Raw genomic sequence first — 20,115 nt, 5'->3', positions numbered from 1 at the left:
ATGTAGAAGACAAAAGCCAGGGACTCACATGGAGTAACACAAAATTCCCCATGTGGAAGTCATTTAAGCTTCAATTTTTCACATGGTAGGGATGAAAACATTCTTCTGCTATGGAGCTTCATAAAGCACGTCAGGCATTTTCTTGCACCAGCCTTTTACACATCTGTCAATTGGAGAAGTTAACCTCTCTGCTGTTTTGATGAGAAAAAGGTAAAAATCGAAGTCCTGGTGATTTTATAGGGGTGCTGGCTGCTTATGTCTTTGGCTATCTCTTCAACCCCCTTGGTGTGAAGACATCCTTGATTCAAAACAGATGTGGTCCGCTTGGCACAGCCTACTAAACACCACATTGCTCACAGAGCTCTGTGGTTCACAAGGTACCCTCATGGAACTGGGCCAGTACCTATGGCTAGGTTTTTTGCCCAGCACTGTGGACTGACACCTGATGGTTTTTCAAGAGACTCACACCCAGGTGTCTAACTAAATAGATAACAGATAATCTCACTTACAGATCATCACATTTACTGTAGCATTGAGTCTTATTTTTCACCCTTCTCAAGGAAGTTTAAGGGACAGTCATATTTGCATAATCTTAATTTTCAGCTTTTACTTAGCTGTTCTTTAGTTGAGTGGCAAATAATGTTTACTTTACAAAGTTTTTTTGAATGTGCCTTGGGTTTTTTTTCTGAGCAGATGGAACACTGCCTTGAAAGCTAGAAAGCAATTTTCTTGTTTCCATATGAGGAAGGGAAGTGGGGAGTGGTCAACGGAGGCAGCACATTTAAGCAAGCTGTTAGAATAACTTAGGATTTATTCAGTTTCCATTACGAATATCTAATTATAAATAATTACCCCAAACTAATTTAATTCCATCCTCTTGAGCTTTATTCGAGCAAAAAGCTTATCCATATGCATTTTGTTAAATAAACCATTGCATTGTGAAGGGAACAAAAACACTCAACGAGATTGATATGACTTGCATGGGAAAGGAGGGGATTAACAATAATTGGGCATTTTTTGGAGTATCCTCTCCAATTCCATTAGTGGTGAAATATAAGTAGGTGTTTAAGAAAATGAGTTCACAGTGAAGAATTTAAGGAGATTACCAGTTTTAATAGATGTTCCCTGCCCTACTTAAGAGTTAATGCCAGAAACAGTAGAACAGTTTGTTTTAGTATTAGGCGAAATTTTTAAATATGTAAAAAAATTAAATTTTTAAGGTCAAAGGCTGATAACTCACTAAAATAAGAATAGATATTAATTTTCATTTTCAGTTTTTCACAAGTTTTTGAAGATGTAGTGTCTTTTTATCTGAAGATGAAATATGAACCTCATAATTTTAGTGTAGTTATTCTGGAAACCAGAGTTCACACTTGTTGGAAAAGCAAAGAGCTTCATTGTTTTTCTGCATAAAAAAATTAATGTATTTTCAGTTTAAAAATTTACATGAAACAAAATGTAGAAAATATAAATCACCAATAAACTTATAACACAGATAACATAATTATTAACATATTGATATATTTCTCTTCAGTACTTTTTCTATGAATGAGAAGGATTTTTATGTAATTACAATTAAAGCACAGCATACATGTAGAAAGTGACCAAATAAGTATTCTAGAGGCAGAACATCTTCAGAAGCCCTCCCATCACCACCCCCTGTGCACAAGTAGTATATTTCCTTGACTTTAAAAGTTTCAGCAGTTTGGGGGGTACAGGTGGTCTTGGGTTACATGGATAAGTTCTTTACTGGTGATTTCTGAGATTTAGTGCATCCATCACCCAAGCTATTCTGAATGTGATATAAAAGGAATCACACATTGTATATTCTTTTATGTTGGCTTATTTTGCATAACATTAGGACTGTAAGATATATTCATATTGTTATGTGCCATGTAATTTGCTTATACTTGTTGATGTATATACTTACATTGTATAAATGTACCAGACTTCGGGGCCGGGCACGGTGGCTCACGCCTGTAATCCCTGCACTTTGGGAGGCCAAGGCGGGCAGATCACGAGGTCAGGAGATCAAGACCATCCTGGCTAACATGGTGAAACCCCATCTCTATTAAAAATACAAAAAAATTAGCCAGGCGTGGTGGCGGGCGCCTGTAGTCCCAGCTACTTGGGAGGCTGAGGCAGGAGAATGGCGTGAACCCAGGGGGCGGAGCTTGCAGTGAGCCGAGATCGTGCCACTGCCCTCCAGCCTGGGCGACAGAGTGAGATTCCGTCTCAAAAAAAAAAAAAAAAAAAAAAAGTACCAGACTTCATTTAATCATTTTTTTATTTGGTTGCTTCAAGTTTGGGGCTATTAGATATATTGTTGCTATGAAATTCTAGTGCATGCCTTATGGTGGAACTTACGGACATGTTTCTGTTTGGCATATACTTAGGAGTACAACTGGTGGTTTCTAGGGGTATGCATGTGGTGAGTTTTTAATACACACTGTCAAAGAGTTTTCCAAAATAACTGTAATAATTCACACTTTCACTGGCAATGTATGAGACTTGCAGATGCTCTACATACTTCCAACACTTGATATAAAATAATTGTTTTTAAATCAAAGTAAAGTAAATAATACTCCACATGCACTTTGGAAGCCTGCACTTCATACATAACCATACATCCTGGGCATCTTTCCATGTCAATAAATAAAAAGATCAGCATTTTAAGTCACTGTGTAATAATCGTTTGTATTGTGTATCTAAGTATATGTAATTCTTTTGTTGATGAATATTTCTACAGATTTTAATTTTTCATTTTATAAAAAAATGGATTATATAATTCTCTATGCATATAGTTTACAAATCAATATAACTCTTGTCAGTAAATTAAATCACTGTATTTTTTCCTACATATTATTCATCGCACTAAAATGACACAAATCCAACATTATTTAGTTTTTATCTTACTTCTACCCCTTCTTAGTTGTAAATAGCGTCTGTTAGTAAAATAGCACATGACAGAGAAAATTAGATTCACTAAATATTTGTGATTAATGATCTTACATAGACTCTCACATTTTTCTGTTTGACCGTATTTCCCTATTCTACTCATTGATTATTTAAAATCTTTAACCTCCTTAAACTTCTAAATTTCCCCCTATCTCTTTCTATGCTCTCAGCAGATGACTGATCCTCACATTTCATAGAGAATATGGGAGCCATCAGAAGATAATGCACCCAAAGAGATTTGCAAGTCTCTGCCAGGCAGAAACTTACATACGCGCGCACACACACACACACGCACACCTGGCCTATCTTCTTTACTTCTGTGAAAGCAGAGAAGCTGATGCCTCACCTTCTTCTACTTCTCCATGTAAGGTCAGTTCTGGCAACTGGTCTTTGCAGCCCATTGCCCTCTCTCTTTTTGCTGACTCATTTGACTCATTTTCCCTTGCTGCTTTACTGACTTTGTTTCTGCTGGCTAAACTCCAAGTATATTAATTACTCCTGGCTTTGTTAATTCTCTTTCCTTTTAATTTTCTCCTATTTCCCTTTTCTACTTCTCTCTTTTCTTCCACTCACTGTTTCTCATGTTCTCTTCATTTTAATTTTTCCTTCGCTTTCCTATTTTTATGTTGTCTTTAGCTTTAATTAGTCAGTGTTATGGTATGAAACACTATGCTTGCATCTTCTAGATTTATACAGACAATCTGGTGTTCTTTGCTTATCTTTCTTAACCTCTTTTTACTCTTAGACAAATGACTATTTGTTAACTTCTATTACATTTATCAGAGACAGTACAAAATCGACATGCCTAAAATAGAACCTTTCATATTTCTTTTCCCCAATAAAGCCTGTCTTCACATCCCAGTAAATGGTACACATTCACCTAGTGGCGAGCTGAAATTATAAAAGTTATCTAGGATTCCTGTCTTTTATTGTTTCAGCCAGTCAAATTAATTGACAAGGCCATTGTATAATGCTCCAAAACATGTCTAAATTTATCTCAACAGCCACCTGCCCCCCCAAGCCAAAATAATCCCCCACTAGATGCGGAAATGATCATGGTCAACTCCATGACGGCCTCATTCATCATTTTAGGCCCAGTTCTTGGCACAGTGCCTGACACTTAATAGATGTTCACAAATGTAGATTTAATCACCATAGTCTCTTGCCTTAACTTCTAAAGATGTTTGTATTAATATTTCAGGCTTAAAATAATTTCTTCTTGAAAGCATTCTCTTTCATCCAAAGTGAATCAAATCCCAATTTCAGGCTCTTATAACACCCTGTATCAATGCATCTCTCTTTTCTAATTATTTTCCAGATATAAACCCTCATTAGTTTTCTAACAGTTCATTAACATTGCCTGACCCTGAGATTCAGAGGGAAAGGGGACCGACTTCCTGTTTATGTCTCCATTCTGCCTACATATTTTGCATATCAGTGATAAATTTCAAGAAGTGTTTTTGTACATTGAAGTGTACACCTATTCTTAATACTTGTTATCCATATTTCCAATGTTTCCTAAATTCAAATAATTTATGTTTTCTCCTTGCAATCAAACAGATTTTTCATTTTTAGTTTCATGTACTTTAGGTATGCATTTCTTTTAAATCATTACCTATGTAAATATTGTGTATAATTGTTGTTTTACTTTGTATGTTTTGATTACTGGTCATTTGACTTCTTTTCTATTTTCAGGCTACATGTATCTATTTTTCCATTTATGTATTGACTTTAGTTATTTGTAAGACCCTTTTCATATTAGTGAGATTAATCTCTTCTCCACAACATAATACTATATGTTTCCCAGGCTGTCATCTGCATTTGATTACATTCTTTTACAATAGCTTTTTTATTCATTTATTTAGCAGTCATTTATTAGATTCCCACTATATGTCTAAAACCATTCAAGAAGTAGGAACAAAGCAATAATAGCAACAGACAAAATACTGCCTCTATGGAGTTTACATTGCAGTTACAGGGAGGCTGGGTAGACAAACAATAATTGATATAAAATAAATAACACACATAAAATATTTGGTAGTGGTAAGAGTTATTAACAAAATTAAAGCAGGAAAAGGAATTAAGAAGGGTCAGCAAGTGGGAATTGGAAACTTAATAAAGTAGGGTGTGCATGTCTTACTCGGATTACGGAGTTTCCTTCAATCCTCAATTGGTTATGCAAATTTGGGCTTACATTTTTAAAACACCTCTCTTTTCCAGAACAATTTATATGTTTTCAATTTAACAAAACAACAAAACAACAAGAGGATTGAATTTGGACAATAATGTTAGGTATCATATAATTAGATGAATACTTTATAACTAGATGAAGAGTACATAATTGCATTAGATATAGGTCAACATTTCTCTCAAATTGGAGTGGAATTTGATGGTATTAGATGGAATATCAAGTAAGTAAAGAAACCGGCCTAACTTGTGGATATTAAGCTTCAAATATTTGGAGTATTTTCGTAATTTAGTTCATTCCTAGTGAGGTTTCCTGTACTTACCTTTGTGTTTTTAATTTAGCTGACTCTTGCTTCATAATGAGAAGTATAAGTAAATCAAGATAAAGCAATCAAATACCTTATTCTAAGAATTAAGATGTACACCAGAAACACATAATTAATAAATATAATTCTTTCAGTATTGTTGTTTTCAGAAGTGAAGGTTTTGTTGTTTCTCTATCTAGTGATTGGCAAAAAAAGAGCTTCCTTGGGGAATCTACAGCCTTTGGTGTTTTGCTACTAAAACTTCAATAAGAAGAATTATTTGGTAAAATAAGCCAAATTATGGTTGATTTGCCACAGATTAAGAAGTGTATAGCAAGGAAATGTGAGGAGTACATTTGGATAGAAAGGGTAGGATGTGATCATGGCAAGTGTTAAAGGCATTTTTGATTATTCGTTGCCATGGAACAAAGCATGCCAAGTCTTCGTGGCTTAAAATAATAATTGATTATTGTCATTCCATGTTCTGGGAGTTAACTGGGTTCTGTGGGACAGGTATTTTGCTGGGTCTCTCATGCAGTATAGTCACATGACAACAGAGACACATATGGACTAAACATTCAAGATGGCTAGCTCACATGGCTGGTAGTTGTTGCTGACTGTCAGTATTTCAGCTGGGACTATCACTAGCAGTGCCAGTGCAAACCCTCCATCTGTCTTGGGGTTCTTACAGCATGGCATGGGTTATGAGAGGGAGTGTCACAAAAAGCAAGCATTCCAAGAGACTCAAGCTGGAGTCTTCTTATCACCTAACTTTGGAAGTCCAAGAAATCGCTTCTGTTACCTGTTTGTCAAGCACATCTCTAAGGCCAACCAGATTTAACGAAAGGACAAGTAGGCTCTACCTCTTAATGAGGGAGGGATGAGGCCACATTGGAAAGACTCTGAAGCATGGGACATGTGGGTGCAGCTGTCTGTGGAAAATACAAACTACCGCAAAGGCCATGAAGAACTGTTTCAAGGTAATAAGATATAATGGAGAAGTCTACTGTCACTGCTGCCATTGTCCCTGTCCAGATCACCACCCCCACAACTGTTCCTTGCACTATTGATGCAATAGCTCAGCTATTCACTCCCATCTATCCTCACCTCCAATCCACTTTTTCTTCAGCAGCCAGAATTATCTACTCAAAGTTAAACCAGAGCATATCACTTCCACACTTAAAACCATAAACAGCTTTCCATTACAAATAGAATGACTTAGTTCCAGATTTCTTCCCTAACCCTGTTTCTAGCCACTGCCTTCTCCATCCTGCCAGGTCGGCCATGCTCTCATTTATTCAGTACAGATTTGATGACAAAGGCCTTGAGTCAACACACTTGCGGGTAATTAACATGGTCACCCCCCACCCTCCCAAAAGACCAGTCCTGCACAAGGACGATTAAAGGCCAGGTTCCAAGGCCTGAGTAAACTAAATTACCTAGATGAGTTTCTTTACATCTCCTTGCCATCTGACCTAAGTTTTCAGGCACCTGATAATAGAATCTGGCTGCCTTCAGCCAAATCCTTTTCCGAAGATTTTGTAAAACCTCTCGGCCTTCCAAAAAGGTTTGCATCTTTCTACAATTTTTCCCAACACCCTGACTGATATCCTACACCACCCCAGTCTCAGGGAACTCCTTTCACCTCTTTCACCTTCTTTACTTTACCATGCTTGCTATGGTTTTAGAGCTTTCCCAGACACTCTCCTGTAAGACTGAAACAATCTTCTCTCCAATCTTTCTTGGTTATTTTCTATTGTATTTTAAGTCTTATTTTGAATGCCACTGGCCTTGTAAAGTATATTCTCTTTGTTCCTTTATAATATCCCAAAATATTCTTCACGCAGAAGTGCAATTGCTTGATTTCTTAATACTTTCTTCAATAAAACTATATGACCCATGAATCTTCCTTCTTGACCTAAGTTTCTTATGATAGTATATTATAATCATCACTGTCTGTTACTATATATTATAACAGACTATATATTTATAAATATATATAAGAGGTATTTATAGAATATTTTACCCATTAACAGTATAACACATATTCTTATCAAGTTCACATACAGCATTCACTGAGATAGACTACATTCTGGCCATAAACACAAGTCAACAAATTTAAAGATGGAAATTGTATAAAGTTTGCTTTCAGCTCACAATGGAATTAAACTAAAAATCAATAACAGAAATACAGCTGGAAAATTGTAAAATACTTAGAAATTAAACAACATACTTCTAAATAACACATGGATCAAAGAAGAAATCTCAAGAAAACTTTAAAATATTTTGAACTAAATAAGAATACCTCTTATCATAACTTGTGGCATACAGTGAAAACAGTGCTGTGAGGAAAATTTATAGCATTGAGTGAATATGTGAGAAAAGAAAAAAATCTAAAATGAATAACCTACGTTTGCAACTTAGGAAACTAAAAAAAAAGCAATTTAAAAATGAAGCAAGCAGAAGAAAACAAATAATAAAAATTAGAGAAGCAATCAATGAAATTGAAACTAGGAAAACAATAGACAGCATCAACAAAACTAAAGACTCATTATTTGAAAAGATCAATACAATTAATAGACTTCTAGCTGGTATAATGAAGAAAAAAATAGAGACGATACGAATTACTGATATAAGAAATGAAATAGAGTTCATCACCACTGATGCCATGGACATAAAAAGAGTAAAATCTTCATGCCTACTAATTTGATAACCTAAATGAAATGAAACAATTGCTTAAAAAACATAATTTATGGCTGAGCTCGGTGGCTGACTCTTGTAATCCCAGCACTTTGGGAGGCCAAGGCGGGTGGATCACGAGGTCAGGAGTTTGAGACCAGCCTGGCCAACATAGTGAAACCCCGTCTCTACTAAAAAAAAAGTATATATATATATATATATATGTGTGTGTGTGTATATATATATGTGTACATATGTGTGTGTGTGTGTATGTGTGTGTGTATATATATATATATATATGTACACACAAAAATTAGCTGGGTGTGGTGGTGGGTGCCTATAATCCCAGCTACTCAGGAGGCTGAGGCAGGAGAATTGTTTGAATCCAGGAGGCAGAGTTGCAGTGAGCCGAGATTGTGCCATTGCACTCCAGCCTGGGTGACAGGGACAGACTCTGTCTCAAACAAAACAAAACAAAACAAAACAACCCATAATTTACCAAAACGTACACAAAAGGAAATAGATAACATGAATACATATATATATATAAAAATTGAATTACTAATTAATAGTTTTCCAAAAAAGAAAATGTCAAGTCATGCTGAGTTTACAGGTGAAATTTATCACATATTTAAGGAAGAGAGTTTAGCAACTCTCTATAATCTCTTGCAGAAAATTGAAGTAAAGGAGATACTTCGTAATTTATTTCAGGAGGCCAGCAGCACTCTAATACCAAAATCAGGCAAAGACATTACAAGGAAACACACACACACACACACACACACACACTATGTATCATAAGCATAGATGCAAAAATTTCTTTTTTTTTTTTCTTCTTGAGACAGAGTCTCACTCGGTTGCCCAGGCTGGAATGCAGTGGCGCGATCTCGGCTCACTGCAACCTCCACCTCCTGAGTTCACGCCAATCTCCAGTCTCTGCCTCCAGAGTAGCTAGGATTGCAGGTGCCCGCCACCACACCTGGCTAATTTTTTGTATTTTGAGTAGAGACGGGGTTTCACCGTGTTAGCCAGGATGGTCTCGATCAAAGTGGATTAAAGACTTAATCATAAGACCTGAAATTATAACACTAATAGAAGAAAATCTACAGAATACTCTTCTGGGTATTGGTCTAGGCAATACATTTAGTGCAAGAGAAACAACAAATAAACAAACGGGCCTTAAAAGCTTCTGTACAGCAGGAAGAAATTCAACAGAGTGAAGAGACAACCTGCTGAATGGAAGAAAATATTTGCAAATTATTCATCCTTCAATAAACCAATATCCAGAATATACAAGGAATTCAAACAACTCAACAGGAAAAACACACACACACACAAATAATCCCATTAAAAAGTGGGCAAAGGAGATGAATAGACATTTCTCAAAAGACTTAAAAATGGCCGACAGTGACACAACAACGCTTAACACCACTAATCTTCAGAGAAATGCAAATTAAAACTACAACGAGATAAACATCTTACTCCAGTCAGAATGGCTCATATTGAAAAGACAAAACAAAAAAAACCCCAGATGTTGGTAAGGATGCAGAGAAAAGGTAACTACTATACACTGTTAGTGAGAATATAAAAAAATATAGCCACTATTGCAAACAGTATGAAGATTTCCCAGAAGACTAAAAATTACCATTCAATCCAGCAGTCCCACTAGTGGGTATCTACCCAAAGGCAAATAAATCAATACATCAAAGATATACTTTGAAGTAAAAGATATACGTGAATGTTTATCAAAGATATACTTGAATGTTTATTGCAGTACTATTCACAATTGCAAAATTTGGAATGAATCTTAGTGTCCATTAATAGATGAATATATAGAGAAAATGTGATATGTGATATATCTATATATCTATCTGCATATACATATATAGAAAGAGCAATTCCATTTACAATGTATATATGAATTATATATATATCTATCTATTGTGTGTATATATATACACACAATTCCATATATATATACACACACACAGAGAGTGTAAAAATAGATAACAGAATGGGAAGGGTAAGTGGGGAATGAGGGAAGGTAGAGAGAAGTGAGTTAAAGGATATAAACACACAGTAAGATAGAAGAAATACATTCAATGTTTGATAGCAGAGTAAGATGACTGTACTAAAAAATATATATTGTATTCAGGCGATGAACTCCCTAAATATCCTGACTTGATCACTATGCATTATATACATGTAAAACTTTTCCATGTACACTATGAATGAGTACAAATTCAAAAAATTAAAAATTAAATAATATTGTTGAAAGGTACAAGAAGCTTTGTTTTTTCTTCTTCCTTAAGATCATTTTTGTTATTTTTGGTCTTTTACATTTCTATAAAATTTTAGAATTCATTTTTACATTTCTCAAAAATACTACTGAAATTTTTTTGGGGATATCACTGAATTTGTAAATTGTTTTGGGTAGTGTGAACATTTTAATAATATTAAGCCTTCTAGTCCATGAACACACAATATTTTCCATTTTGTGTCTTTTAAAATTTCTTCCATCCAATGTTTTATAGTTTTCAGTGTACAAATCTCCTACTTCCTTATTTGGGTTTGTCCCAATTTTTTTATTTTTATTTTTGATGCTGTTGTAAATGGGATTAGATTTTGAATTTCATTTGTTATACTTCAGCGAAATTGTTAAGAAAAAATATATTAAAAATAAACTTGGAGCAATAGTTCCACAAGTCAAAACACTTGGAGAATATTAGTCAAGATATTTTTCATTAGTGGGTAACCTCATAGATTGTTGATATTTAATGACTACCTGTTGAATAGATATAAGCATTAAGAAATGTATGTACATTCAGTATCTTCTCAATAACAAGTACAAATGAAGTTTCCGCCACCTTTGCATCTACAGTTCACGATCTAGATGAGAAGATGCTATGTCCACACTTGGAAAATTAGTGAAAGAAAATAGTAATGGCAACAGAAAAATAAATGCCATAAAACTTCAAAAGAATGAGGAAATGTTGGATGGTAATCGAATAAGAACCCATAGTAATGGGTCTTGCATTGGTCTTGGAGAATAATGAAATTTAAACCTTAAAAGATGGAGGGAGAAACCCATACCAGCAGGAAGGGAAGACATAGACAAGGATTCATAAGCAGGAAGACCATTTATTGGGAAGAAAACTAATGAATCTTAAGTATATTAGAAAGACAAAGAGGGATCCAGCTCCACCCCAGTGGAAATTGTGTGAAGAGAAAGAATATATAATACAGCACAAAGTGAAGCTGGGGTCCATATTGTTAAAAATCATTGAATGCCAGAGTATTTGGTTAGGGCTGTGAAGAGCTATTGATACATTTTAGGACTGAAATACGGAAGCTGATTGCCCTGTTCAGAAAGAAAAATTGAATTATGATTTACCAGTGGATTGAATAGTGAACAGAATAGAAAGAGGAAATATATTTTGTGACTACTTATGGTTCAGTGAAGACTGGATATGATTATAGTAATAATAGGCTTAATAGCTGAGACAATAAAATCACAGATTGATCTAAACTACAGAACCTCAGCAAGAACTTTGAGGAAAATTTAGATAAAGTAATAAGAAAAAAAAATCAGGTATATGGAGACCTGGGATAAAATTAAACTTTTCTGGCCACGATACAGTTAAATTAGAAAGACATAAAAGCAAAAGCCTGAGAAATTTACAAATACATGGAAATTTAAAAACATACTTCTAAATAAAAATAGGTCTAGAAGTAATTACAAGGGAAGTTAGCAAACAAGAGACATATTTCAATATAATAAAAGCCATGTATGACAAACACACAGCCAACATAATACTGAATGAGGAAAAATTGAGAGCATTCCCTCCGAGAACTGGAACAAGACAAGGATGTCCACTCTCACCACTCCTCTTCAACATAGTACTGAAAGTCCTAGCCATAGCAATCAGATAAGAGAAAGATATAAAAGGCATCCAAATCAGTAAAGAGAAAGTCAAACTGCCACTGTTTGCTGATGATATGATTGTTACTTGGAAAACTATAAAGACTCCTCCAAAAAGTTCCTAGAACTGATTTTTTAAAAATCAGCAAAGTTTCCAGATACAAAATTAATGTACACAAATTAGTAGCTCCTCTATACACCAACAGCGACCAAGCTGAGAATCAAATCAAGAACTCAACCCTGTTTACAATAGCTGCAAAAAAATAATAATTAGGAATATACCTAACAAAGGAAGAAACGACCTCTACAAGGAAAACTACAAAACACTGTTGAAAGAAATCACAGATGACATAAACAATTGGAAACACATCCCATGCTCATGGATGGGTAGAATAAGTATTATGAAAATGACCATACTGCCAAAAGCAATCTACAAATTCAGTGCAATTCCCATCGAAATGCCACCATCATTCTTCACAGAATTAGAAAAAACAATTCCAAAATGTGTATGGAGCCAAAAAAGAGCCTGCATAGCCAAAGCAAGACTAAGCAAAAAGAACAGATTTGGAGGCATCAACTACCTGATTTCAAACTATACTTAAAAGGCCATCGTCACCAAAACAGCATGGTACTGGTATAAAAATAGGCAGATAGACCAATGGAACAGAACAGAGAACTCAGAAATAAACTCAAATACTTACAGTCAACAGATCTTCAACAAATCAATGAAAATATAAAGTGGAGAAAGGACACCCTTTTAAACAAATGGTGCTGGGATAATTGACTAGCCACATGTAGAAGAGTGAAGCTGGATCGTCATCTCTCACCTTAAAAATCAGCTCAAGATGGATTAAGGACTTAAATCTAATACCTGAAACTATAAAAATTCTAGAAGATAACATTGGAAAAATCCCTTCTAGACATTGGCTTAGGCCAGGATTTTATGACCAAGAACCCAAAAGCAACTGCAATAAAAACAAAGATAAATTGATGGGACTTAAGTAAACTAAAGAGCTTTTGCATGGCAAAAGGAACAGTAAGCAGAGTAAACAGACAACCCACAGAGTGGGAAAAAGTCTTCACAATCTATACATCGACAAATGACTAATATCCAGTGTCTACAATAAACTCAAATAAATCAACAAGAAAAACAAACAAACAATCCCATCAAAAAGTGGGCTGAGGACATGAATAGACAATTCTCTAAAGAAGATACACAAATGGCCAACAAACATATGAAAAAATGCTCAACATCACTAATGATCAGGGAAATGCAAATCAAAACCACTATGTGATACCATCTTACTCCTGCAAGAATGGCCATAATCAAAAGATAAAAAAATAGTAGATGTTGACATGGATGCAGTGAACAGGGAACATTTCTACACTGCTGGTGGGAATGTAAACTAGTACAACTACTATGAAAAACAGTGTGGAGATTCCTTAAAGAACTAAAAGTAGAACTACCATTTGATCCAGCAATCCCACTACTGGGTATCTACCCAGAGGAAAATAAGTCATTATATGAAAAATATACTTGCCCATGCATGTTTATAGCAGTGCAATTTGCAATTGCAAAAACTTGGAATCAACCCAAATGCCCACGAATCAATGAGTGGATAAAGAAACTGTGGTATATATGTATACAATGGAATACTACTCAGCTATAAGAAGGGATGAATTAATGGCATTTGCAGTGACCTAGATGAAATTGGAGACTATTATTCTAAGTGGAGTAACTCAGGAATGAAAAACCAAACATCATATGTTCTCACTCATAAGTGGGAGCTAAGATGTGAGGATGCAAAGGAGTAAGAATGACACCACGGATTTTGGGGTATCAGAGGGAAAGGATGGGAAGGGGGTGAGGAATAAAAGACTACACACAAATAGGGTGCAATGTATACTGCTCAGTATACAGGTGATGGGTGCACCAAAATCTCACAAATCACCACTAAAGAACTTATGTAACCAAATGCCACCTGTTCCCTAATGACCTGTGGAAATAAAACAAAAATTAAAAAACAACAACAATGAGATACCACTACACACCCATTAGAATGACTGAAGTCCAAAAAACTGATATACTAAATGCTGGCAAGGGTGTGTGGCAACAGGAGCTCTCATTTATTGTTGGTGAATACAATATGGTTCAGTCCAAAAAAAGAAAGAAAGAAACTAGAACAAAAAGAGCAAACTAAACCCAAAGCAAGCAGAAAGAAGGAAATAATTAAGATTATAGCAGAATTAAATACAATAGAGAAGAGGAAAAATATGTGACATGATCTTTTACATAACTACATGGTCTATTAAAAATTATTAGAAATAATAAATGAATTCAGAAAGTTTGCAGGATACAAGAATGTTTATAGAAACTTTATTCAGAATTACCAAAACTTGGAAGCAATCATGATTTTCTTCAGTAGATGAATAGATAAATAAACTGACACAACTAGATGATGGAATATTTTTCAGTGCTGAAAAGAAATGAGCTATCAATCCACAAAAATACATGAAATAATCTTGAATACAAATTACCATGTGAGAAAAGGCAATCTGAAAAGGCTGCATTCTGCATGATTAGAACTATATGACATTTTGGAAAAGGCAAAACTACGGACATAGTGAAAAGATTAGTGGTTGCCAAGGGGTCAGAGAGGCTGCAGGAATGAAAAGGCAGAGAATAGAAGATTTTAGATTCATGAAACTATTATGTATTACACCATAATGGTGGTTAGATGTCATTATCCACTGGTCAAAACCCATAGAATGTACAACACTCCGAATGAACTCTAATGTCAAGTATGGACTTTGGGTAATGATGTGTGAATGTAGGTTTAATTGATTTTAACAAGTGTTTCACTTTGGTGCAGGATATTGATGGTGAGGGAAGGTGTACATTTATGGGTACACTTGGTAGATCAGAACTCTGTGTTTTCTGCTCAGTTTTTCTGTGAACCTAAAACTGCTCCAAAAACTAAAGTCTACTTTCAAAAAAATTCTTAATATAATTTTTTTCTTATCCCTATACTTGACAGAAGGATTCCAAAATAATCCAGAAAAGTAAATAAATGGGAAAATATTTTAAATAGTAAAAAACAAATTAGGAAGATAATTTTCCTACCAAATACTAAAACATATTTTTAGTAAATGTCAACAAAATGATGCAATATGTTTTTAATAATGGACAGGCAGATCAACTAACTCAAATGTCTACTCAAGGTCTGTATGCTTTGTGGTCTAAAATGTTCTACAAAATTCATGCTTTAGAAACGTAATCCCTACTACAACAGTGTTTGGAAGTGGGGCCTAATGGGAGATGCTTAGGTCACGAGAACACTGCCTTAATGAATGGATTAATGCCACTATAAAAAGGGCTTGCAGGAGTAGGTTTTACCCCTTCCATCTTCTGCCATGTGGGGCTGCAGTAAGAAGACCCTCACCAGATGCAGGTTTTTTACCTTTGACTTACCAGGCTCCGGAACTGTAAGAAATAGATTTCTGTTCCTCATAAGGTATTCTCAGGTATTCTATTAGCACAAAATGGACTAAGACACTCATAAAATAGCACCGTTAATAAATACATGCATAATATACAAAATGTCATAAAAAACAATTACTGAAAAAATAGAAGAATTTCACTCTTTAAAAAAGACGCAAATTATACACCAAAGTAAATTCTAGATGTATAACTATTTTCTTCAAAAAAACAAAAGAAACAATTTAAAGAAAGTAGAAATTAAAAATAAAAGAATGTAATAAAATAGTTTATGTTCTTATCAATTTATTCTACTTCTAGGGATCCAGATATGGGACATAAATAGAGATGTGGATATTTTGCATGTATAATATTGTCAATTTTAACAACATAGACTACAAAGGGTAATGGTCCTATAATAGGGAAATGGTTAAATAAATGTTGACACACTCACAGTATGTAATATTATACTATCATTAAAAATACTGTATAGGCACACACAGGGCTGAAAGAAAATTAACTATCATAATACCTGTCTCTTAATTCTTGACTGTGAAAATGAATTATTTTATTTCTCTCTTTTCTATGTTGTACAAATGTTCTCAGAAGTATACACTTTTTTATAATGAACCACAATAAAAATATCGTTTTAAATTTTTTTGAAATAAGGAATACCTCAATTATAGCAGTAGCAATGAAATAAATAAGAGAAAAATATTGTACAAATTAATGCAGACTAGAATTGTGGGATCATGAAGCTCATTTGGCTTGGGGGCCAAGAAAGAGAAAAAAGTAAAGCATAATTCCAACTTTCTCAGTCTGGGTAATTGAAAGGATATTGACATCTTAAATAAACATATAGATGCACAAACATATTGTTTTATTTATTTTTAGAAGTAATGATATGTTCACAGTGAAGATTGTTAATTTTACTTCAAACTTGAACTTGCAATGCCAGTGGAACATTCAGGTAAAATATTGCATAGGCCTTTAAAAATTCTGTTTAAAATTCTGTTATTTTTCATAATACCAGATATATAACACAGCCTTTTGTAATATGATTTCTATAAAGAACCAAAATTTAGTTTTATATCATATTGTTCTCTTCAGGATATTACAGAAAATTTGACTATCATTTTATGTCATGTTCATTGATTATATTCTGGCTAAGACATCCTCCGACTATTCAGATATTTGAAAGAAGAATTTCCCTTGAAATCTTTCAGAGAAGGACCCATGAAATTTATTCCTCTGACCCCTGCATGCCTTTCAAATATGCACCTAAGAAAAAGAGATACTTCACAGCAGTTTTGCGCTTTTAGAAACTTATATAGAATTCAAAACATAAATAGAATATCAATAACGTTCAGAAATGTGTTTCACATTAAAATAGAAATTTGAAAGACTCAAGTCAGCTTGAAATGAGTAGCTAATGGACTTCATTTTGTATTCAGAAAGAAGTTCTGCTTCAACTATCTTTAATGCAAGATACATAGTTAAATTAGAGTGTTTCCTTTTCCTGAAGGAGGCACATCTTTGGTAACCAAAACAATGCCTCTGGGATCTACTCCAAAATGGCAGCCATTATGTAACAAATTCCAAAAGAGACAAAAAGCAGCTGGTATCTTCTGAAGAGATTACCTTAGAGATTTCATCGAAGTCCAGGGATGCCTAGAAGCAGTTAGTTACGAACCAGGACAATTTATTGTTCCACGTAAAGCAAGAGATTTTTTTTTTTCCCGGAGAACATTTTTGTTAATAATTTTATACACTTTGGGTTTCTGAGGGATCTTCAGAGTGAATATTGCAGCAAATCAAGTAGAGATTTTCTTTTTAATTGTGGCAAGAACACTTTACGAGGTACGTACTCAATTAGCAGATTTTAAAAGTACAATATAGTATTATCTATAGAAACAATGTTCTACAGAAAATCTCTAGAACTTGTTTATCTTGTATAACTAAAATTTTATACCCAGTGATTAGTACCTCTACATACCACCATCCTGGCCACTGGCTACCACTAATCTACTATTTTCTTTTATGAGATTGACTATTTTAGATAACTTCATATAAATGGAATCATGCAATGTTTGTCCTCTGTGATTGGACTCTTTCGCTTAGCATAATGTCCTAAAGATTGATGTTGTTGAATATTTCAGGATTTTCTTCTTTATTGAGGCTATCTAATATTTCATTATATGCATATACCACAACATTTTAATACATTCATCTGTCAATTAACACCTAGGTTGTTCCCACATATTGACCATTGTACATAGTACTGCGGTAAACATGGAAGTGTTAACATCTTTTTGAGATCCTGATTTTAATTTTTTTGGATAAACATCCAGAAGTGGAATCCCTGGTAGTTCTATTTTAATATTTTTTGAGAAACCTGCATATTATTTTTCACAGCAGCTGTAGCATTTTACGTTTCCACCAACTGTGTACAAGGGTTCCAATTTCTCCACATCCTTGCCAAGACTAGTTGTAGATTTTTGTTGTTGTTTGTTTTATTTAATAATAGCCATCTCAACAGGTGAGAGTTGATATGTCATTGTGATTTTGATTTGAATTTCCCTGATGATTAGTGATACTGAGCAGACAACTTAGGGGGAAAGTTTCATGACGTTAGTCTTGGCAATGATTTCGTGGCTATAACACCAAAAGTATAGACTAGAAAAAAACTCAGGCTGCATCAAACTAAAAAGCTTTCTCACAGCAAAGCAAACAATCAATAGGGTCAACAGGCAACCTATGGAATGGAAGAAATTATTTGCAAACTGTGTATCTGATGTCTTAGCCTGTTTGGTACTGCTATAACAGAATACCACGGCTGGGTAACTTATAAGCAATAGAAATGTATTTGGCTCACGGTTCTGGAGGCTGAAAAGTCCAAAGTGAAGTGGTTGCATTTAGCGAGGGCCTTCTTGCTGCATCAGAACATGGGGAAAGGCATCACATGGCAAGGGAACAAGAGAGGAAAGGGGGCCAAATTTATTCTTTTATTAGGAACCCACTTCCACAATAACTAACACTTTCATGCAATAACAGTATTAATCTACAATATCTGGGAAGGGGAGAGGGAATGAAAGTGGAGTTGATCGAAAATGGTTAATGATTTAATCAGTAATGCCTACAAAATGAAGCCTTCATAGATACTCAAAAAGAGGGTTTGGAATAAAGACATGGAAGCTCCATTCTGTGCACAGCAGCATACCCACCCCTATACCTTGCACTATGTATCTTTTCCAGCCGGCTATTCATCTGTATCTTTCATAATATTCTTTATAGTAAATGGATAAACATAAGTATAGTGTTTCCCTGAGTTCTGCAAGCTGTTCTAGCAAATTAATTAAACTTGAGTAGGGGATGTGAAAACTCTGATGAATAGTCAGTCAGAAATGCAGGCCACACTTGGGGCTTGTGTTTGGCCTTGAAGTGGGGAGCAGTTTGAGGGATTGAGCTCTTAACCAGAGATCTGCTGGTCTCCAAGTAGATAGTAGCAGAATTGAGGTCATTGTAGAATACCCAGTTGGCAGCCACTGGAGGATCTGGTGTTAGAAATGAATATGTTGAGTGACGGTGTTGTTTTCCTAATATTACAAATCAAACCAAAATCTGCAAATGTGACCTGTAAATGAACACTGGAAAATTTCCAGATTAACATTCTGGTTAGATTATGGAAAACACTCCAATAGGAGAAGGGACTAAGTAAATGGGAGAAAAGATAGCAGAGAGAAGAAAGCTAATTCTTAAAATTTCATAAAATTCATTCATTGTACCTCAGTAAAGCTAGGAAGCCTAGGTCCCATGTTCAAGTTAGTGCCTCAACTTGACATTTTAAAAATGATACCAGAAAAGTTTATTTTATATTATTTCCTGTACTTCCTTTCATAATTTGTTTATACTTGTGCTTGTTGATTTATCTTAATTGTCAATTTGTTGAAATAATAAATCAAATCAATTCTTAGTAGATTACTAGGATATGCTTTGTGAATGGAGACAGCTCTTACACAGTACTTAAGACACACTTCTCTTCAGTAAGTGTTTTAGGATATTTTTCAATACATACTTGCTTTTGCAGGATAGACCTTAAGCAGTGTATTAGGTTCTAGGAGTTAGCAAGAGTCTTGGGAAAGGTCAAATAGTTTATAATGGTACTTGGTGTCAGCACTTGGGATGTGTCTTTAATTCTCCAAACAGGGCTTGAACTTATAAAAGAACTCTTGGTAACTTTAGAGAGATTGTTATTGTTGTCAGTGACCAGTTCATATTCTTTGGATCTGTTAGTGTGCTTCAATTGATTTCCAGCTGCTGGTATCTGCATCTCTTTGTGTGATATTGTTTCCCCCTTCAGGAACTGTGAAGTCTGTTTTGCCTGTATGAGTGGCAGATCAAAAGTACTCTGGGATTAATATCCATGGAAGCAGTAAAGAATCGATGACTAAAAGTGAACACATAAACACCCCATCTCCCCATCTCCTTCACGTCTTGGTGAAAGGGGAGAGAGAGTTTCTCTGTGGGTGAAGCTCTAGTTACCACTATGATAAATGGATTAATAGAATATCTTTTATTCACTGCCT

The sequence above is a fragment of the Pan troglodytes genome, chromosome 21 (genome assembly GCF_028858775.2).
Source record: "Pan troglodytes isolate AG18354 chromosome 21, NHGRI_mPanTro3-v2.0_pri, whole genome shotgun sequence".
NCBI lineage: Eukaryota > Metazoa > Chordata > Mammalia > Primates > Hominidae > Pan > Pan troglodytes.
The sequence above is the reverse complement of the archived record's forward strand: the minus strand, read 5'-3'. Positions refer to the sequence as shown.